The sequence below is a fragment of the Natator depressus genome, chromosome 13 (assembly GCF_965152275.1).
Source record: "Natator depressus isolate rNatDep1 chromosome 13, rNatDep2.hap1, whole genome shotgun sequence".
In the NCBI taxonomy this organism is placed as follows: Eukaryota; Metazoa; Chordata; order Testudines; family Cheloniidae; genus Natator; species Natator depressus.
The window spans coordinates 24,229,996-24,253,590 of NC_134246.1; positions in this window are offsets into that span (position 1 = coordinate 24,229,996).

The window sequence follows — 23,595 nt, forward strand, 5'->3', positions numbered from 1 at the left end:
GTATTGGCCTCTGGGAGCTATCCCAGAGTGCTCCATTGTGACCGCTCTGGACAGCACTCTCAACTCACATGCACTGGCCAGGTAGACAGGAAAAGAACTGCGAACTTTTGAATCTCATTTCCTGTTTGGCCAGCGTGGCAAGCTGCAGGTGACCATGCAGAGCTCATCAGCAGAGGTGACCATGCAGAGCTCATCAGCAGAGGTGACCATGATGGAGTCCCAGAATCGCAAAAGACCTCCAGCATGTACTGAACGGGAGGTACGGGATCTGATCGCTGTATGGGAAGAGGAATCCGTGCTATCAGAACTCCGTTCCAGTTTTCGAAATGCCAAAACCTTTGTCAAAATCTCCCAGGGCATGAAGGACAGAGGCCATAACAGGGACCCGAACCAGTGTCGCGTGAAACTTAAGGAGCTGAGGCAAGCCTACCAGAAAACCAGAGAGGCGAACGGCTGCTCCGGGTCAGAGCCCCAAACATGCCGCTTCTATGATGAGCTGCATGCCATTTTAGGGGGTTCAGCCACCACTACCCCAGCCATGTTGTTTGACTGCTTCAACGGAGATGGAGGCAACACGGAAGCAGGTTTTGGGGACGAAGAAGATGATGATGATGATGATGAGGTTGTAGATAGCTCACAGCAAGCAAGCGGAGAAACCGCTTTTCCCGACAGCCAGGAACTGTTTCTCACCCTGCACCTGGAGCCAGTACCCCCCAAACCCACCCAAGGCTGCCTCCTGGACCCAGCAGGCGGAGAAGGGACCTCCGGTGAGTGTACCTTTTAAAATACTATACATGGTTTAAAAGCAAGCATGTGAAAGGATTACTTTGCCCTGGCATTCGCGGCTCTCTTGGATGTACTCCCAAAGCCTTTGCAAAAGGTTTCTGGGGAGGGCAGCCTTATTGCGTCCTCCATGGTAGGACACTTTACCACTCCAGGCCAGTAACACGTACTCGGGAATCATTGTACAACAAAGCATTGCAGTGTATGTTTGCTGGCGTTCTTTATCTCTCTGTGTTATCCTCAGGAGAGTGAGATATCATTCATGGTCACCTGGTTGAAATAGGGTGCTTTTCTTCAGGGGACACTCAGAGGTGCCCGTTCCTGCTGGGCTGTTTGCCTGTGGCTGAACAGAAATGTTCCCCGCTGTTAGCCATGGGGAGGGGGGAGGGTTGAGGGGTAGCCACACGGTGGGGGGAGGCAAAATGCGACCTTGTAACGAAAGCACATGTGCTATGTATGTAATGTTAACAGCAAGGTTTACCCTGAAAGAGTGTAGCCATTGTTTTATAAAATGTGTCTTTTTAAATACCGCTGTCCCTTTTTTTTTCTCCACCAGCTGCATGTGTTTCAATGATCACAGGATCTTCTCCTTCCCAGAGGCTAATGAAGATTAGAAAGAAAAAAAATGCACTCGTGAGGAAATATTCTCTGAGCTCATGCTGTCTTCCCACACTGACAGAGCACAGACGAATGCGTGGAGGCAAATAATGTCAGAGTGCAGGAAAGCACAAAATGACCGGGAGGAGAGGTGGCGGGCTGAAGAGAGTAAGTGGCGGGCTGAAGACAGGGCTGAAGCTCAAATGTGGCGGCAGCGTGATGAGAGGAGGCAGGATTCAATGCTGTGGCTGCTGGAGGATCAAACCAGTATGCTCCAGTGTATGGTTGAGTTGCAGCAAAGGCAGCTGGAGCACAGACTGCCACTACAGTCCCTGTGTAACCGGCGGCCGTGCTCCCCAAGTTCCATAGCCTCCACACCCAGATGCCCAAGAACGCGGTGGGGGGGGGCCTCCGGCCAACCAGCCACTCCACCACAGAGGATTGCCCAAAAAACAGAAGGCTGGCATTCAATAAATTTTAAAGTTGTAAACTTTTAAAGTGCTGTGTGGCATTTTTCTTCCCTCCTCCACCACCCCTCCTGGGCTACCTTGGTAGTCATCCCCCTGTTTGTGTGATGAATGAATAAAGAATGCATGAATGTGAAGCAACAATGACTTTATTGCCTCTGCAAGCGGTGATCGAAGGGAGGAGGGGAGGGTGGTTAGCTTACAGGGAAGTAGAGTGAACCAAGGGGCGGGGGGTTTCATCAAGGAGAAACAAACAGAACTTTCACACCGTAGCCTGGCCAGTCATGAAACTGGTTTTCAAAGCTTCTTTGATGCGTACCGTGCCCTCCTGTGCTCTTCTAACCGCCCTGGTGTCTGGCTGCGCGTAACCAGCAGCCAGGCGATTTGCCTCAACCTCCCACCCCGCCATAAACGTCTCCCCCTTACTCTCACAGATATTGTGGAGCACACAGCAAGCAGTAATAACAGTGGGAATATTGGTTTCGCTGAGGTCTAAGCGAGTCAGTAAACTGCGCCAGCGCGCCTTTAAACGTCCAAATGCACCTTCTACCACCATTCTGCACTTGCTCAGCCTGTAGTTGAACAGCTCCTGACTACTGTCCAGGCTGCCTGTGTACGGCTTCATGAGCCATGGCATTAAGGGGTAGGCTGGGTCCCCAAGGATAACTATAGGCATTTCAACATCCCCAACAGTTATTTTCTGGTCTGGGAATAAAGTCCCTTCTTGCAGCTTTTGAAACAGACCAGAGTTCCTGAAGATGCGAGCGTCATGTACCTTTCCCGGCCATCCCACGTTGATGTTGGTGAAACGTCCCTTGTGATCCGCCAGAGCTTGCAGCACTATTGAAAAGTACCCCTTGCGGTTTATGTACTCGTCGGCTTGGTGCTCCGGTGCCAAGATAGGGATATGGGTTCCGTCTATGGCCCCACCACAGTTAGGGAATCCCATTGCAGCAAAGCCATCCACTATGACCTGCACATTTCCCAGGGTCACTACCCTTGATATCAGCAGATCTTTGATTGCATGAGCTACTTGCATCACAGCAGCCCCCCACAGTAGATTTGCCCACTCCAAATTGATTCCCAACTGACCGGTAGCTGTCTGGCATTGCAAGCTTCCACAGGGCTATCGCCACTCGCTTCTCAGCTGTGAGGGCTGCTCTCATCTTGGTATTCATGCGCTTCAGGGCAGGGGAAAGCAAGTCACAAAGTTCCATGAAAGTGCCCTTACGCATGCGAAAGTTTCGCAGCCACTGAGAATCGTCCCAGACCTGCAACACTATGCGGTCCCACCAGTCTGTGCTTGTTTCCCGAGCCCAGAATCGGCGTTCCACAGCATGAACCTGCCCCATTAACACCATGATGCATGCATTGGCAGGGCCCATGTTTTCAGAGAAATCTGTTTCCATGTCCTGATCACTCACGTGACCGCGCTGACGTCGCCTCTTCGCCCGGTATCGCTCTGCCAGGTTCTGGTGCTGCATATACTACTGGATAATGCGTGTGGTGTTTAATGTGCTCCTAATTGCCAAAGTGAGCTGAGCGGCCTCCATGCTTGCCTTGGTATGGCGTCTGCACAGAAAAAAGGCGCGGAATGATTGTCTGCCGTTGCTCTGACGGAGGGAGGGGCGACTGACGACACAACTTACAGGGTTGGCTTCAGGGAGCTAAAATCAACAAAGGGGGTGGCTTTACATCAAGGACTATTTCAGGTAGGACTTCACGGAGGGTTCCAATAAGAAATGGTGCACCTAAGTAATTGTTCTTATTGGAACAAGGAGGTTGGTCTGGCCTCTGATTGATACATGGCTAGATTTATCTCGCTGCACCTTCTCTGTGAGTGACTGCAGTGTGACCTAGAGAATGAGTCCCCTAGACGGGGGGGGGGGAAGCAAATGAGTACAAAACAAATCTGGTCTATTTCTTGTTTTGATCCACTCCATCTATCTTTTACATCTTTGGCTGGCAGCAGACGGTGCAGAAGGACTGCAAGCCATCCACATCTCATGGCTGCTCGGCAGAAGATGGTGCAGTAGGACTGCTAGCCATCCTCATCTCTTGCCTGCCTGGCAGAAGATGGTACAGTAGGACTGCTAGCAATCCGTATCGCCTGCCTGCTCATCATAAGATGGTTCAATAGGACTGACTGCAGGACTAAAGAGAATGACCTGGTCAAGTCACTCCAGATTTAGTCCCTGCGCCCATGTCAGCCAGTAGCACCTTGGACATGATGATGATGGCTACCAGTCGTACTGTGCCGTCTGCTGCCACAAGGCAATGGGTTGATGCTGCTGTGTAGCAATGCAGTACCACGTCTGCCAGCACCCAGGAGACATACGGTGACGGTTACCTGAGCGGGCTCCATGCTTGCCGTGGTATGGCGTCTGCACAGGTAACTCAAGAAAAAAGGCGCGAAACGATTGTCTGCTGCTGCTTTCACGGAGGGAGGGAGGGAACGGGGGCCTGACGATATGTACCCAGAACCACCCGCGACAATGTTTTAGCCCCTTCAGGCATTGGGATCTCAACTCAGAATTCCAATGGGCAGCGGAGACTGCAGGAACTGTGGGTTAGCTACCCACAGTGCAACACTCCAGAAGTCGACGCTTGCCTCGGTACTGTGGAAGCACTCCGCCGAGTTAATGCACTTAGAGCATTTTCTGTGGGGACACACACACTCGAATATATAAAACCGATTTCTAAAAAACCGACTTCTATAAATTCGACCTAATTTCGTAGTGTAGACATACCCTAAGTCCCATTAGTTTGGGTGGCAAGATAAACTGGAGAGCCTAAGGGGACTGTCTCTGACTCCATGGCAAGACTGTTACAGTGATCCAGGAGTTCACATTTGTTACTGGCTTGGTGAAGTCTAATTACAGACCACACCACTAGTTTGGGGTGTCTGCCCTGAGGCAGCCACTCCAGACAGTGTGACAACAGTTTCTGTAAGTTTGGCAGGGGCATTAATAACGTCTTTTTCCTGATTGATTTTACTGTAGAACATTGGAAATATGAAGTCTCGTCTCATCTTGCTGGAGGACTCACTGTAAAACTGGGGTGGGAAGCTTTCCTGGCCCTTGACTGAAAGAGTAGAAAGTGGGCACTTTCACACAGAGAGAGCTTGTCTCCCACGTGTTTGTCAGGAGTGTGAGTTAAGCAAGAGTCAAGAAAAACTCAGAAAGCAAAGCATTTTAAAACAGCTGATGAACCACTGCTCACACGCTCAACTGTTCAGGTTTTGGTGTCTCATCTCTAATGATGGTAATCCTGCTAGCTCTTGAGCCTTCCAGAGGGTCTTGCCAAAATCTTTCAAGAACAGCTATTTTCATGAGATATCCACCATTTGGGGGGATAACATTTCATGAGACAAGATTGTGACTTTTGGGTTCAATTGAACCCAAACCCCTACCTAAACGTGCTTTACAAAGGTGGTCAGTATCACTTCCCCCATTTTACAGATGGAGAAACTGAGGCACAGAGTGGGGAGGTGACTTGCCCAAAGTCACCCAGCAGGCCAAGGGCAGAACTGGGGTTAGAACCCAGATCTCTCAAGTTCTACTCTCATGCTCTATCCTCTGCACTCCTTTAATGTGGACTCCTTTAATCTGGATTTGAACAGCCCCCTCTTTAACCCATCACTAGTTATACTAGGTACTGACATTCCATATATACTGCGAGTGAATTCAGAACTTAATTCTTGGACTGCTACTGTATGTAACGTCTCCAGTGAGAACGGCTTTGTGTGGAATGGTTCTAACAACGATGGCTTCAAACTGCTGTTCTGATCTGTAAATTGATGGCAAAAATGCACTGGGGGGGCTCCATAATTATTGTCTCTCCATGGCTCCCTATAAAATATATGTCGAGTCCGTTTAGAAGTAACAATTTTTGTTTTTGAATTACCAGCTCTGACAATTCTCTTTGGGACCAGGGAGTCAGACTGGGGGGGTCTTTCCTTTTCAATCACAATCCCTAGGAATAAAGCTTCTGCGGGCCAGCGTATATTACCTGTGACTCCAAACACAACATGCTGCCATCTGTCGGTTTGCATAGGGTGATACTGACTGGAACACAGCAAACAAGGCTGTTGGTGCTACAAAAGAAGGAACAGAATCCCGCTGACTCGCCTCGCTATTTTGGCTCCGCAGGGCTAACAGCGGTCAAAGAAAAACAAACAGGGTTTTTTGTCACCAGAGAATGCAAGCAGAAGCTGAATACACAGAAGGAGGAGAGCTCTCGAGTCAGAAAGTGCTGGTTTTAACATGGCCACTTTTCAAAGCAGCACGTTCAGATATTAAGACTGTCGTGAGCTATATATAGTGTGATGCTGTAGGGCTAGATTCTGACACCTTTACTCCATGAATAGCCCCACTGAAGTCAGGAGTAAGGGTGTCAGATATTAAATATGGATTGTTATTGCTGGGCTAAATACTACAGACAATACTGGTTGGAGTGCAGACTAAGCAAAGAACTGCAGGGCTTGGCTCCGTTTTATTGCCCCTGCAGCACTTCCACTACCTTGGGACGGAAGGCACAAGGCAGAGTATCCTTGACTTCGTCACCTCATGAGCCACAGTCACAGGATTTGCAAACCACCTTGTAATCTTGGACTATTTTTACTCAGACACTACTATTCACAAAGATTAGGATCAGTATTCAGGAAGGCTGAGGTTGGACCCTCAGAATCCTCACTGAAGTCAATGGGAGTTTTGTGCTATCACCTGCTGGCAGAAGATGCTCAGAATCTTGCAGGATCAGGCCATAAATTCCAGGCCAAGGTGAATAGTTTTGATCAGCAAGACCAAATGGGGCACGAATTACCTTCATGACTCATGAGTTATTAAGTGTAAGGCCAAAGACAAAGTACTCTCAACACAACAAGGCTTGAGTTAATAAACCATAATTCAGGCACTGCAGTGTCTGACTGCAAAACCGAAACAGCATTAGGAAGTGCAATTTTTTTTTAAGATAATAGTCATATATGTTAATAAAGTGAGGATGTTCATCAGTTCTGAGCAGTAAATTATCTTGTGTTACATTCACTGCCTCTGGTTCTCATTAGTCAATCCGATCACTTGATTTCTCCTGCCTGCAGACGATGTCAGCGCAGCCTTGAATGGAATGCAGAGCTATGCAATTTATTTATGTATTCCTCCCCCCTCCACACAGAGTATCAGAAAGGCTTTTGTAGAGCAAGTCAATCAAACAGAAGACCGGATTTTCATCCAGCCTCAATAAACCTTGTCTGAGTTTGCTCACCTACTTTTATTCTCCCCTCCCACTTTTACAGCCATATCTTTCTGACTCAAAGGGATAGCTACAGGAAGACACAGGCGGTACCTATGGTTATACAAGCAAACAAGGTATGAAGAATACACATGGAGTTATGCAAGCTAATGATGCAGTGAGCTAGTAACACATATTACTGTCATATTAACTGTCCAAATGGCTGTGCCACAAAATCAGGATTGCATCCATTTTGCATGCAGAGCGGCCCATATTTGTATACTTAAATCTGGCAGCTGTGTATCAAAATGCACAGTTCACCAGCAAAAATGGACCAAAACTCCAAGATCAGAAGAGCAGGCTGGAGAGAAGATGGACATGAAGTCAGAGAAGCAGAGCTCAGCAAGTACAGGAAGGGTGTGTGTCTGTTCTTGCCATAAGCTGTGTGATGACTCTTATTGTCACTAGCTGAAATTACACAGATGTGGCAAGGGGAAAATACACCCCAAAATATTTTCCTTTGCCCTCATTGCAGTGAGACTGCCAAGCTGTCTAATTTAATGCCTCTGACCAGTTGCCTAGAATGGACCACACTGATAATGCCACACTCAGGGCAGACTGCAAGAAACAGGGCATGTACACACCATGGTAGCTTATTCTATAATTAGGTTTACCAAACCAGTAACAAAAAGGCTACTGTAGCACCACACTGGTTAACAAGAAGCCAAATACAGTCCCCTTTATGCATTCCCGCCCTTGGTTCCCAGCCAGCCAAACTGGTCTAATATAGTGAGAGGTTACTGAAAACCCAGTTCATCGTATGTGAGATTCTACCAATCCCAAAGGATCAGACACTTACCCCCAGGTCAACATGTATTTCAGATCTTACCCAGATATCACACTGTCAGCCAGTCCTTCCCAGACTAACTAAAGATTTATTAATAAAAGAAAAAAAATCGAATTATAAATGGTTAAAAGATCAGATACATAAAATGATTGCAGAGTCCTTAGATCAGGTTTGTAGCAGTGATGGAATAGTCTGCTAGCTTGTAAAAAGTCTCTCTGGAATCACCCAAACAGATTGGGGGTCATGAGTCCTTGTTCAAAGCTTCCTTGCTAGAAATCCAGTCCAGAGAAATGAAGCACGAAATGAAGACAGAGAAGTGATGTCACAGTCTCCACTTATATACCTTCAGACCAGGTGTACGCAAAGTTACTGGCCCAAGATGGAGTCTTGGCTCACATGTCCCTACATGCTTTGCTGACTCACAAAGGCAGCCATTGGTTCCATGCTGTCTGAGGGATCCACAGGAAGGTTTATTGTGTAGGATGAGTTTCTACAATGGCCCATTATGAAACTAGAGTGTCCTTATTAGGCCATCAACACATAGCTGTCTAGTCCTGACATAAATCTATCTGGGGTGTCACAAAGGAACACAATACATATTTGAGGTACAAATGTATAGCCAATATTCATAACTTCAGATACAAAGATAATACATGCATATAAATAGGATTAGCATACTTAGCTTTCCCATTGATGTTTTACATGACATCCTTTGTACAAGATTTATTGCAACTTTGTAACAATAGTGACTGTAATAGTGTAACTAGTCACATTTCTTTGTATACAGCATCACAGTGACGATCGTGAACAGGCACGCTAACCGCTTTAGTTTCTGGGCCTCGTGTTTCCTGCATTTAGTGCAGCTGAAATCCCCCAGCCTTTTCCCTCTTAGCTCACAGGATACATGGCCTGAATCCTGGCACTAGAAAGCAGGTGAACGTTTTCCGTGTCTCACCTTCGCGATTAATCCAATATTGCTCGATTGTTTATAACCAGGGTTTTTAGCTACTTCTTCCTGAACCTGCACAAGCATGGTTTTAATGCGCCGTTGATATTCTCAAAGACTTTGAAAAAAGATCCCCCAATATGCTGAAAGTTTTTAAAACATTTCCATTCACTGTCTGTCATAGGGGCTTTGAAGTTTTCATGCTTATGCAGAAATCTAATTTTTGCAATTAGAAATAAATTCAGATTTTCTCCTGCCTGACAGCAACTGTGTTGTACAGCAGTTTTTCAGTGTGCATTACAGGAACCTTACAGTTGTGGGCTGTCTCTAGAAGCAAGTTATACTTTTGAATACAAAACTAGTTTATTAAAGATCTTTAGTGCCGAATCCTATGAGTGACTCAGTGCCTTCAATTTTCATTGACATCAGTGGGAATTTAGAACAACATAGCTGTTGGCCCTAAACTGGAACTAATCAAGCTTATTAGGCCATGTTTTAAAGTGATCACAATTAGCAGATACAGACTACATATTTATTTTCCCTTATGTCCTGACTTACAGTGATCAATTTATATTGTGTAAATCTTTTTTGCCTAGGGGTAACAGTAGTAGACTATGTGTTGCAAGAGCCTAAATGCCTTTGAGAATCTAGGCCTAAATCCCATGCAGCAGGCAATGTCTTTGGGTTGTTTGTGCAGTGCTGAGCCCTGACTGGGCTTCTTTAGGTGCTACTGCATTAGAAATAATAAATAATAATAGATTACGTTCTTCACAGGTAGAAACCATATATTTTCTGCACTGTGTAATATGCCATGCACATTTATGGTATGATGTTATCTACTAATATTAAATATACATAGTTTACATTATTGCAAATTATATATATACACGCTGTGCCCACACATACACATATATAAATAAAATTATATGAGCAAAACTATACCATGAAAAGAGATAGTCTAGCAATTCTCGTGGCATCAATTATAATTCCAGGCAATTCTAAAATGAAATTAGCACAAAATAATGACAGACAAAATATGGTAATTGGTGTGATTTACTCTGGTTGCTATAGAAATATAACCAAAAACAAGCAGAAGTAACAGACAAGTTCAAGGTGAACCAGAAACATAAGTGGTTGTCAGGGTATTATTTCTCTAGCTGATTAGGAGTTTAGCCCTTCTGTCTGGCAACCAGTTATCAATAGGACTTAATCCATTTAATAATCCGGTAATCACTTTAATCCAGTTGGCAGGAAAACACTGCACAACTGATTGCACAGTTGATTAACAACTGTCTTAAAGAAAAACTTAGAAGCTATCTGTTCACTGCATATGCAGCAGCATTTAGGAAGGAATTGGTTTCTGCTGTAGGAAATTGAAGGTGTAACAAATTGAAGTACTTTACAAATGCATAACCTCAATGCACAAAGTAATCCACTCTTTTAAACTCATTTTCTTTCTTCAATAGGTACCAGTATTCCTTTATTGCTGAACACACAGCTGCTATCTGTGTATACCAGGTATGTCACTTTTAGGCACTGATGTGCCCATATGATATCACAACAATATGGGAGAATGTTATTGTTTAATCAGCTAATGTACAGTGTGGCCTATTGGGTAGCACACTGTACTAGATGTCAGAAAACCTGGGTTATACTCCTAGTTCTGCCAATGAGCTGCTGGGTGATCTTAGGAAAGTCACAATTCTGTACCTCAGTTTCCCCATCTGTAGAATGGGAATAATGATACTGAAGTGCTTTGAAATTTAATAAAGAAAAATACTAGGTGATATTAATTATTATGTTGCTGAAGAGAGGGTTGGGTTAAAGCAAAAAGGGTTCTTTTATTGAAATAAGATGTCCACACAGGGAGTTATTTCTTTATAACTAACCATACATGTATAACTGATCAAAACACAGAATTTCCATTTCACAGGAATTTTGACATTTTAAAATTTGTTTTCAAGCCAAACAAACAAAAATAGTTTCAATGTGTAATTTATTTGGTGGTTTTAATGTTATATTTTTATTATTTTCACATTATTTCATGACTTTGGTAGCAGTAGCGCATACACTTTGTGAAATGCTTTGATATCTACTGATGAAAATCACTATGTAAGAGCTAGTATCAAATTGTTTCATTACAGCATAAACAGGAGACACTTTGATCTGGAAAATAATTTAATTTGTTTCAATCAGTACTAAGTAGCAGCTGCCCTTAATTATTTTTTAAATAGAATATAAAATAATGTATAGAATATGAAAAGTCAGTAGTAGTAGTGCATAGAGTAACTGTTAAGTCATAATGACAATTTGATATGATGTGTCATACCATGCACGACTGCCGACACGTCATGAAATAATATAGAATCACAAAATATCAGCGTTGGAAGGGACCTCAGGAGGTCATCTAGTCCAACCCCCTTGCTCAAAGCAGGACCAATCCCCAATTTTTGCCCCAGATCCCAAATGGCCCCCTCGAGGATTGAACTCACAACCCTGGGTTAAGCAGGCCAATGCTCAAACCACTGAGCTATAAAGGCAATATAAAAATGAAAAAACAAATTTTGAAACAGACTTCATTTTGAAATAAAATTTCATTTTTTTCTGAAATAAAACAAAATTTTCAGAAATTCTATTTCATGGGAAATTTCTAAAATCTTTGCTTTCATTCTGTATTGGAACAAAAACAGATTTTGAAATGTCAAAATCTCCTGTAAAGTAGAATCTCTGGGTTTTGGCAAGCTCTATGGATAAAATAAGAACTTGACCAAAATGTTCACCCAGAACCTGAAGTGGACACAAAGCAAACCTTTTTTTATGTTTAAAAAGGTTTTCACAGTTGGGCACCTGTGCTCTTCCTGCCTCCACCTGGAAATTGAATTCATTGGCTACTGCAAGAATGGTGGTTGTTCTGGTATTTCCAAGATTCATTGAAATCCAGAAGCTCTGAAAGTCTTATGTGAGGACCTGTTCTGTCAAGATTTCTAGCCCACTTCTGCAGACTCACAAAGTTCACAAAATTTAGATGTGCTACAGCTATGCATCTGAAGTAATGAATTCTTCTCCATACTGAGCCAAACCTCTGTGCCTTATAAGGTTTACACATCACTATTTTTTCCTTCATTAGCTATGCAGATCCATAAAGCTGATTATACTTTTCCTATATCTGAATCAGCATTTCACTGGCCACATGGTGCTCCAAACTGGATCCAAAGATGCAGTCTTAGTGGGGATTGTCATCTGAATAACATACACCTAATTGTGTTCCCTTCCCAGTCCTGAAAGAACACAGGAGTACAGCAAGAAAAAGAGATCGCTATTGTCTTCCTTAGCTTGGTAGCATAAATCTGTTAGCCTAGTCTTCCACTTCCCGTTTCTTCACCTGCACAGATTAAAGCCCAGGACAGCTATGGGAAACCAAAACTTTTAGAAAGCTTTAAAGCAGGAGCAACTCAAATCTATTTTTTACTCTTCTGTGGTCTCCTTATTAGCCACAATGCCCATATCCAGTCCATCCAAAGAACAATCACTAAGGTTATTTTACTAACCTGGAGTCTGGTGGCACCTTAAAGACTAACAGATTTATTTGGGCATAAGCTTTTGTGGATAAAAAACATGGGTTTTTTACCCACAAAAGCTTATGCCCAAGGGCTTATGCCCAAATAAATCTGTTAGTCTTTAATGTGCCACTGGACTCCTTGTTGTTTTTTTTTGGATATAGACTAACACAGTTACCCCCTGATACTTTACTAACCTGATGATCTGACTACATCCCCCCTCATTTGAATCCCTCCACTGGCTTCCCCATTTGCATCACAGCAAGTACAAATTTCTGTTCCTTCACACTCCTTTTTTATCCAATCTGAACTCTTATCTTGTCAGTCTTTCACCCCTTCAGCTCTGCAAATGATGCTTGGAAGACCACCCTTTGCCCATTTCTCCCATAATAATCTCCATAACTATTATCACACAGCTGGAACTCCCTTCATGGAACACACTTCATGGAACTCCCTATCTACCCTGCTTGATCAAGCCTCCTCCTCCTCTTGATTTAAATCACCACTAAAAACTCACCTCTCCTATGATGCCCATAAGTCAGTCAAGAATATTCACTGTCTTACAATATTATTTTCCTAATCTTGTAGATGTTTAAAATAATAATAAAAAATAACTGAACCACTGTGATGGCACATGATTAAAGAGAGTGACCACATTGCAGTACTGCTATAACCTTCATCTTTCCTCTCTGTCACCCCACATTATGCCATTTCTAAAGTCTTAGAAAGTAAGCTCCTTGAGGCAGAAGCCATGTCTTCTTTATTTTTTGTCTTTGGAGGGCCTATAAAATAAGTAATAAAAGTAAAGTTACAAGTGGCCCCATGACAGGGTCCCTGGGGTGCAACCTGGACTCTGGGACTGCTGAGCCCTCTGTCTCACCAACCTGGGCTGCCTCTCACACTCTGATGCTGTTGGCAAGCTATAAACCTCTAGCAGGTACTGTACTTACACAGACATCCACAGGCAGGGACACACCCAACTGAGTTACATGAATGGTTTCCCCAGCCACTCATGAACCAGCAATAGAGCAGCTCCAGCCAATTCCCCCCAGCTCCCCAGTCTTGCACCCTATAACTGTACCATCCTTCACTAGTCAGAAGCCTGACCAGGGTAAGTTCATTACCCAGTCTGTTCATCCCTCGATGTGGATAGGACACACATTAGCATTTGTAAACTGAGCTGAGATTTGCCAAGTACTTCCACCAAAACACACTGTTTTAGATAAAACATAAAACAGATTTATTAACTACAAAAAGATAGATTTTAAGCCATTATAAGTAGCAAGCATACAGATCAAAGTTGGTTACCTAAGAAATAAAAGTAAATTTTCAGTCTGAGTTCTATAAAATAACAGGATATGAATCTAGCAGCGTTTCACCCTGACAGATGTTACAGTTCCTCAATACACAGGCTGGGACTCTTTTTCAGCCTGGGACCACCCTCCCCAGTTCAAAGTTTTTGTCCTCCAGACGTGTTTCCAGGTGTTGAGTTGTGGGGGTACTGAGGCCAAGTCATGCTGTCACTTCTCCTCTTTTATAGTTTCTTCCAGCTTGCAGGAAAGATGTTTTGATATGGGGATCAGGCAGTCCCCATTGGTCAAGAAGTCTCCATTGTCTATGTGTTCTCTCTGACAAGTCTTCTGGGATGGCCGTCGAGAGTCGATTGCCTTTAATAGGCCATCAGCATGTCTGGCTACTCCATTGTTGTACCTGAAAAGCTGGTTGTGGGTGTTCCCAACCTCACAACACAACACACATATAGCAAAATTTCATAACTGCACATACAATTATAACACATACAATCCAACAGGATATTAATGTTCAACAGATCAAGACTTTTAAAATGATACCTCACAAGGCATACTTTGTAAGAAACAAATCATAATTATATGACAGTGGTGAATATGGGGGTTCCAGGGTGCTGCTTTGAGGTACGGAGTGCCACCGGCTCATTTCAAAAATATACTCAAAGGAAAACAGTCTTTAGTTTACAGTCTTAAAGGCACATTAACTCTGCTACATAGTCCCCCTAGCAGAATCTGAAACTATTCATTCCAACCAGAACAATGAAAAATTAGGCCCTTTTGGTTTACAGGAGTTTTTGCAAACTATAGATGGGCTTGAGACACTGAGTTCAGATCCAGATCTTGATCCAAACTTCTCAAAGTTCATGGAGGCTTAGATCCATCTTGTAGAGATGGACCCAGTCCATGAAACACAGGTCTGGAGCTGAACTTTACCAAAAGCTAAAAGACTTTGGATTCATTTGTTCCACTTCAGGCACATCTCAAGTGTGAATCATTTAAAAAAAATGGTTTGAGTCCATTTTTTAAATTTCAGTGGGTTCAAATGAAGCCACATCATAAAGTCAAGCTTGGCCCAAACTGCCACCTTTTGCAGGGACTGAGGTCAAACCATGTAAAACCTCACCGTTTCCATTTGAAATCATAGTTCAGCTCTGATGTACTCAAAATGTGGGCCAAGGATCACTTGGAACTGATATACAGATTTGAATTTGGATTCCAGGCTCATTTGAAATTTGGACCCAAGCTTGATTCACTCGGATCATTGGCTTGACTCACCCCAAACTCCAGCCCTGTTTACTCAAAACTTAATGAAATATGAAAATTCCCACAGCTCTGAACAAAAACCGGTCATCAATCTGCTTTCTCCTTACTGTTTTTGTTTGTTCCAATCTGCAAGAGCCAACATATGAAGAGGAAGTTTGAGGAGGGCTCTTCTGGCAAATCACAAGAAACGGTCACAAGAGTGAAATGCCTGCAAGCTGCATGAAAGAGCAAGAAAAATGATTAGAGGCATGGAATAGCTTCCATATGTGGAGAGTTTGAAAAGATTGGGACTGTTCATTGTAGAAAAGCGACAACTGGGGGGGATACGATAGAAGTCTATACAATCAAGAATGGTGTGGAGAAAGTGAACGAGGAAATGTTATTTACTCCTTCATATAACACAAGAATCAGAGGCCACCCAACAAAATTAATAGGCATCAGGCAACCTAAGTACTTCTTCACACACCACACAGTCAACCTGTGGAACTCATTGCCAGGGATATTGTGAAGTCCAAAAGTATAACTGGCTTCAAAAAGGAATTAGACAAGTTCATGGAGGATAGGTCCATCAATGGCTATTAGCCAAGATAGAGATAAACCCCATGCTCTGGGTATCCCTAAACCTCTGACTGCCAGAAGCTGAGACTGGAGGACAGTAGGTGGATCACTGGATAAATTGCACTGTTCGGTTCATTCCCTCTGAAGCATCTGGCATTGGCCACTGTCAGAAGCCAGGATAATGGGCTAGATGGACCATTGGTCTGCCCAGCATGGCCGTTCTTATGTGGAAATGTGCCTTACCTTGATTCCTGAGCCAAGGGGCCAGAAACTTAGGGGAAGTCTCTTCTGGCAAATCAAATCAAACAAGACATCTTTCCGTGTTGCCCTTCATGCCAGACATCCCAGGGCAACTCATGCAATTAGAAAAATGTTAACTCCAGCAAATATATTTGGAGCTTTTTATTTAAAACCTTTAAACAATATCAACATCACAAATCACCAGAGGCAAGTGAGTCCAAACTCTAAGGTGCACTGAACCTGATAGATACCAAGCATTTTTCTGATACATAAGAATAATATCAGCTAAACTGATGTCATTGAACCTGAGGACTGCAAACCATAACACGTGGATCCTGGACCTGATGGTCTTCCCTTATTCTCCATGCCCTGGGGATGAACTATCAAGTATTAATAATATAAGTAAAGAAGTTAAGTTCTAAATTTTTTCATGGGAAAAATAATCAATCAACATTGATAAAATTTTTCAATTTTTTTTGGTTTTGTCAGTTTCCAGTGGAAAACTATTTCAATGAAAATTTTCTGACCTGCTCTCTTCATCCATCCCTAGAAATAAGGACATCCCTAAGAAAAAAGGACGGGCATAGCTTTTATCCAGTTTGTGTTTCTAAATTTGCCACATCATGACTTTGTGATATGATTATTCCCCATACCAACTCTCTACTCTGCTTCTGCCATGTACCATTTATGCAAAGATTCAGCAGCAAGTTTTCTAACAGAAGGAGACTTTAGGTCATTCCACATGAAAGAGTGCACACAGTTGCTACATTTGCCCATGCAATTATTGTGACTGCCTACGCAAATCAAGCTGTTGGGTATGCAAATGGTGAGTAATGTCTAACACCGGTGACTTACATTTGCAAATACTTGAATTTAATTTTGCAATCAGTAATAGAATATATAAATGTATATAAAAATGTGTATGAGTATTATTGTCTGACAACCTTAGACCTCCTTTTCAAACATTTTTGGCTCATGTCTATTAAAAACTATGTGGGTACCATATCCAACTGCTTACAAGTGAATAATGGCTCATCTAAAACCAATGAGCACTGTGAACGCCCAATCAGTATAATGCTTCCAGATATGGTAGGAGGCTTAGACCCAATAATTAGTAATTAGCAGTAACTGTTTTATGGAGCAGAAAAGAGTTGATTACAGTTGTTCAATCAGCTGGCATAATAACAGGAAAGTGCTGGTTTCAGAAAGGGGAGACAGAGGGATGATTTTGGAAGATAGGCTCTCACTTGCTAATGGTCCATCAACGGAACAGCAGCTTCAGGGATCAGAAGTGATTGATTTCAAGGGGATTAACTCTCAACTACAAGTAGTTCAGTTCTGGGGAATCATTTTCAATAAGATCTGCAATCATAAGCAGTCCAGCACTGGGGGGCTGATCCAAAACCCACTGAAGTAAATGGAAATCCGTAGATGGAAATTTCAGGGAGTTCCCTTGGTTAATGAGTGTCCAGCACTTGGACAACCGTTTCAGAGTGATTTCAATTTGCAGAGACTCTAGCACAACCAAGATTCTCAGTTACAATCTATCCAAGACACAATAAAAGTGGTTTTAAGAATCAGAAATGGATTTCTCCCAGGAAAGGTAGCTATGGGGATTGCATCTAGTATATACTAATTCCACCATGGCTACTCTCTCCTTTCAAGCTAGCAGAGAAAATACTAATAGGTAAACAACCTCTGCTGACGCCGAACTCCACCTTCTACTACTCATTATGTTAATTAACTTTTGCTCAATTTCATTTGACATTCAGACCTGTGAATTTGTTTATTCTCCTAATGGGCACTTCTCCCTTTTCCTGTGTTCCTTTGAAAGGTTTAGTAAATGACAATGACTTTTTGAAGAGGCCTTTAATTTTGTACTTATTTATTTATTCCTTCATTTAGCTTCAATGCTATCTCAAAAAGCAACCAATTCAAAGGGCATGTCTGTGCAATGAGTCCCTGTTCTTGGTTAAAAAAAAAGAGACGCATATTTATAGCAAGTGTGAGGTCTCAGGTCCATGGGTGTCTCTGCGTAGAACCAGGCCAGGATATCTCAAAGACTACATTGCACTCTGTAACTAAAACCTACATCATCAGCACCTTAATACTCAGAGAAACAGATGAGCCATACAGTTATGGACAACTCCATGGTTCATTCCATCCTTGATCTCGCTGTTAGGACTGCCATCAAGAGTGCCCAACAGGGCTAATTGTGATGGTGATTTTTGTGATGTGGATACTTGTGTGCTAGGAACTGGACTGAACCCCTCCCCATCTCCTCATTTTCAACAGGCCACCACTGTGATGTTATTGACATGAACTGTGATTGTATAGATCATTGTTGCAACCAAGGTCCTATCGTTGCACCAAATCTTGTACAAAGGAGGTCAAGTAAGTCAAATAAGGTGTCTATGGAAAGGTTGTAATTTGCTAGTTATGATTATGCTGTCTGTATGTGTGTATCATTTTTGTATTTGAAGTTATGAATATTGACTATGTACTTGTATCTCAATGTGTTTGATTCTAAGTAGCATCAGTGAAGCATTTGTTCAGCTTCTGGAGAATGGGCACTTACTCAGAATAGTCCTCTCAAGAAACACTTAACTGACAATGGACTTTGGGAGACGCCAATCCACATCTGAACTTTCCTGGGAAAGTTCAAACTAACATGTAAACAATGGCATCAGCCTACACAAAGCTGAATCATTCATGGACATGTGACTTGCCCAGGTGGCTACAAACTCCATCTTGTTGCTGTGATTTTGCACAGAAGAACAAAGGGGTTTCCATCTATGAGAGAGAAAATAAAAGGCCCTGGAAGCCTCTCCATTTTGTCTTCAGCTGGCTCAAGAGATGGCCTTTCCACCCCAAAAAGATGCCTGAAAGAAACTGGAACAAAGGACTATACCCATGGGGGTGTAATTGATTGCTGGACCCATGCCATAAACCACAACGTTGGTCTGAAAAGGATTGGGCCCAGACTAGGAAGGAGTCTAGTCTGTGAAAGAAGCTTATTGAAACATCTCTGAGGGTGAGATTTACCTGTATTCAGTTTCCTACTGTATTAGGCTTAGACTTGTGTGTTTTGATTTATTTTTCTTGGTAACTTACTTTGTTCTGTCTCTTATTACTTGGAACCACTTAAATCCTACTTTTTATATTTAATAAAATCACTTTTGCTTATTTAAGCAAAGTATGTAAGTAATTAATACCTGCAGGAGCAAACAGCTATGCATATCTCTCTATCAGTGTTATAGAGGCGAATAATTTATGAGTTTACCCTGTTGTGACATTGCACTCCATATGCTTTTATGAAAATATGTTAATAAGTGTGAATATAATGTAACTGGAATATGCTTCATGCAAAAGGTCTCTTGTAAGGTATCATTACAAAATTTATAATCTACAGAGTGTGTATAATCCTATTTGTATGAATGTATCATTCTTGTATCTGAAACTAGAAATATGAAATATAACTCTAAGGTCCTACTGTAATTATGCAAAGTGTGGGCCATTAATGGTAGTTTGGAATCTTGATGGCCCCCATTAACCAGGACAATTGACTGTAGATGGCTCTGTTTACTTGCAAGCCTTCCTATAATTCAGGCCAGGAAGAATGAAGGCTTGGGGTCTCACAGGACATGTGACCATGTGACCTGGTGCTGGAATCCATCTTAAACCTGGTGCTTTTCCATTTAGATGGAGGGGTGGGGACCCAGAGAGACAAAAGATTCCCACCTTGTATCAAAGCTATAAAAGGGGGCGGAACAGAACAAGGGGGTTGCAGTCATGAGAAATCCCCTAGCTACCACCTGAGCTTTATTTTGTTTTATTTTGCTTGGTAATTTACTTTGTTCTTTCTGTTATTACTTGGAACCACTTAAATCCTACTTTTTATATTTAATAAAATCACCTTTTACTTATTAATTAACCCAGAGTAAGTAATTAATTCCTGGGGGAGCAAACAGCTGTGCATATCTTTCTATCAGTGTTAAAGAGGGTGGACAATTTATGAGTTTACACTGTATCAGCTTTATACAGAGTAAAATGGATTTATTTGGGGTATGGATCCCATTGGCAACTGGGTATCTGGGTGCTAGAGACAGGAACACTTCTTAAGCTCTTTTCAGTTAAGCCTGCAGCTTGTGGGGGACGTGGTTCAGACCTGGGTCTGTGTTTGCAGCAGGCTAGCATGTCTGGATCAACAAGACAGGGTACTGAAGTCCCAAGCTGGCAGGGAAAACGGGCTCAGGGGTAGTCTCAGCACATCAGGTAGCAGTCCCAAGGGGGTTTCTGAGATCCAACCCATCACGCCTGTATAAGCTTTATACAGAGTAAAACAGATTCATTTGGGGTTTAGGCTCCCAGAAAGACTGAATACTGGGTGCTGGGAAAGTCCCTGTTAACTGAGAAGCCCCTGGGCTAAGTGAATCTTAGTTTCTGTGAACTGCAGGGGCACGTGGCCCAACCTCTTGCTCTGTGCTGTAGCTGACTGGAGTGTCTAACTCAGCAAGACGAGAGTGGAGGGTAGCCTTCTCTGGCAGGGGGGTTTGTTCTCAGTGGTATCCCAGCACATCTAGTGACAGTCTTGAGGGAGTTTCTGTGACCAAACCCATCACAACCACTAACCTGCAAGATGGTACTTTCCATGGCACCTGCCATCCATCACCTGTGCTAGATAGAGGACCTAGAGCTGAAAGGGTCCACATCTTGTTACCCATCCCCATGAACCATCCAGCATTATCAGAGGTACTTTTTTAAATGACTCCTGGCGTATGTTTGATAGTGCTGGACAGAGATATGGAAAGGAGCTGTGAAGTGGAACATGTGAAGAGGGGTATGGCGGTAGAAGGGTGAGTAGGAAAAAGACAATGAGGGAGGAGAAGGACAATTGAACAGGTAGATGAGAAAGCAAACAAGGAGGGGAAAAGAAGACAGTGGAAGGAAATAAGGAAAAAACAGACAAGTACCTATGAAGTGTTTTGTTCTAGCCATGGTTAGAGATGAGCTCCTGGACTAGATGGACCATGGGTCTGATCTGGGCTGGCAATTCCTTTGAAGTTAAGGCAGGGCTCCAACACAATTTTTGCCCAGGTGGAGTTAGCATTTGACTTTGTTTCCCAGAAAGGTGGAGGAGGCATGGATCTTAGCTGGATACTCTGTCTCTGCACACATTCAGGGAGCAAGATAGGGCAACTCAGAAGGATCCAGACACTTCTAGACCAGAGTGTGGCAGTTTCCTCAGAGCTGAGCCAAAGTGTGAAGGGGTAGGGGAGGTTATAAATACAGGAGTTACAGCCCTGTGGATTCAGCAACTGAGCAACACAGGACCAAAAGATGTGTCTTCTGTTAGGACTGGCTCCCAATCCCTGTACCAACCTGGATACAGGGCACTGCTATTCTAGCTTCACTTACTAGGGAAGCATTCCATTAGGATAACATTTGGTCCATTGTGGTGTGTTTTATGGACCTAGAGGGAGAGCTGGGAGGGGAGCATTTGTCACCCATAGCGGCTACAGAGCCTGGGGAATGTACACTGAGCTATCAGCTAACTGCTCTGAACTGGGATTCTGGCTCCGTTAAAGAGAGAGACTGAGGCAGCAATTCATGAGGGGAAGGTTTGTGAATTCTTGCCTGGGTTTATGGGGAGAAGATGGTGCCCTATAGCGTGAGAGCCTCATAGAAACCCAGAGAGTGAATATTTTATAGGCTTCTCCCAGTCCCTAATCCATTTTGGATACAGGCTACAGATTTCTGTCTCACCAGCAGCTGAGAGGACCAGCATTCCAAGGGCTGGAATGCTGCTAGCTGTAATGATTCCCAGACTGTTTGTTTGCTGACAGGGCTCTGAAGTGCTTGAAAGGACTGAGATGCTGCCTTTTCTCGAGCTCTGACGCATGCAGGTGACACACTCCATTCTACGGTCACGCCATAAAGATTGAGAAATCATCTCAGAGAAAATCGGATCGGAGGGGGGATGTGTTTTGATGTGTGTGCTAAAACATAGAAAATGTTATGTTGAAACCTTATAATTGAATGTATATAACAGAAACAAAAGGGGCAAACTCTGTGAAAGGAACACAGTAACTACTGTTTATTCACTTTGTTTAAAATTATTTGTAGTATTGCAAATATTGTTTACAATATTTAATGCTATTTACAGTATGTTTTGTGTGCATTGAACGCTTGTTTTACTAAGAAATTGTATGGTCTTCTCTCTTTAAAAATCGACTAGGAATTATTAATATCCATTTATCTGGGTTTTATATGCGATAGCCCTGAAACTTAAATGCTCTCTGAAAAAATCCTGAAAAGACCAAACTATGGCATGTGCTTCAGCAAAGAGTTAAGCTGAGGTGCTGGAGGAAAGGGACTGTATAATGCAGAACTTTACTTGAGCATTCCCTCCCCTGTCACATTACAAAATACAGACATTCTGCCACAAATAAAAACTAGCCAGGGTTTAATGAGCCAGGGAGAGAGATACATAGACACCTCCGATTAGAGCTAGTTGGGAAATTATTTGTGTCTGTGAGAGAGAGAGAGAGAGAGAGAGAGAGAGAGAATATAAATGTCAATGAAAATACATTTTTGAAATTTTTTAATTTTCAAAAGAAAATGGAATTTGGGGGAGAAAAAATTCCATTTCCACCTATAGCTATGTTTAAAAAATGCAGTTTGGATTTTTTTTTTTTACTAGCTTTAGCCCTAAGCACTGGCTGTATTTCTGCCAGCCCAGCAGCCTAACAAGGCCTGTGCCATGGGCCAGGAGGTCACAAACCTGCATTCCAATCAAACACAAAATCCTCGGTGGTAATCTTTAGAAACCTACTCAGGTAATGCTGCTAAGCAGTTGTGTTCTGACTCCTTCTAAACAACTGGCATCTGGGCACATCCCCGTGGCTTTCTTTTGGCTTTTGGTGGAAGATAGCCTGCACGTGTGTGTGTCTTCAAATAGATGACAAGCATTGCCACCTGAAAACCATGTGCTTTGATGAACAAGCCTGCTGCCATTGGAAATTCCTTTTATCTCCCTCCAGCAGAGATTCAATAAGCATTTTCTGTCTGCAGAACTAAACAATACAATATAAGGGTGCAGCAAAAAAAATGTCATCTGTAAAGAATTTTCTCCCCAAACCATTCCCTTCAATTGACTTAATAGCCTAGCAATAAGTTTTCTGCACAATCACCTAAAGCTGATTCAATGGGACTTTGACTTCCTTAGCCAGTTAGACTCTCTTGAAAAATATTACCCAGAATGCTCAGCTTCTGAAGGGGCAAACAAACCAGCACTACCCTTGTGCCATGCAGCAGTGACCAACAAGCCTGTTATTCCTGTAGATGCTGGGTCCTTCACATCCCTGCTGTCCTGAGGCTTTTACATTGTCATACAGCACTAATGGGTTCTACTTGGCTGTGCCTATATCATTAGAAAGCAGGAAGAAATGACACAGATGAGCCCTAAAACAATAGGGAAAGGTTTGGGAAGATATTAGCATGGGGGCAGGAGGAAGGGCTGGGCTCTGGACAGAATGTAAAAGCACCCTCGGCCAGAAAAGAACAAAAATGTGCAATAAAGAATAATGTCCAGAGTGAAAGAGAAAGCTTGGCTGCCTCAAAAGGCTACACTGGGCTTAGCAAACAGAGAACATCCTTCTCTTCCTGTGTGTTGCGTGTTGGACAGATACGGCTGTATCGCGTGGGCCCGACTGCTCTGATACATTCAGGGGCCAAATACTGATTCTGTAAAGTAAATAGGAGTTTTTATATTCATTAATACCAAAGCAGGATTTTTTTT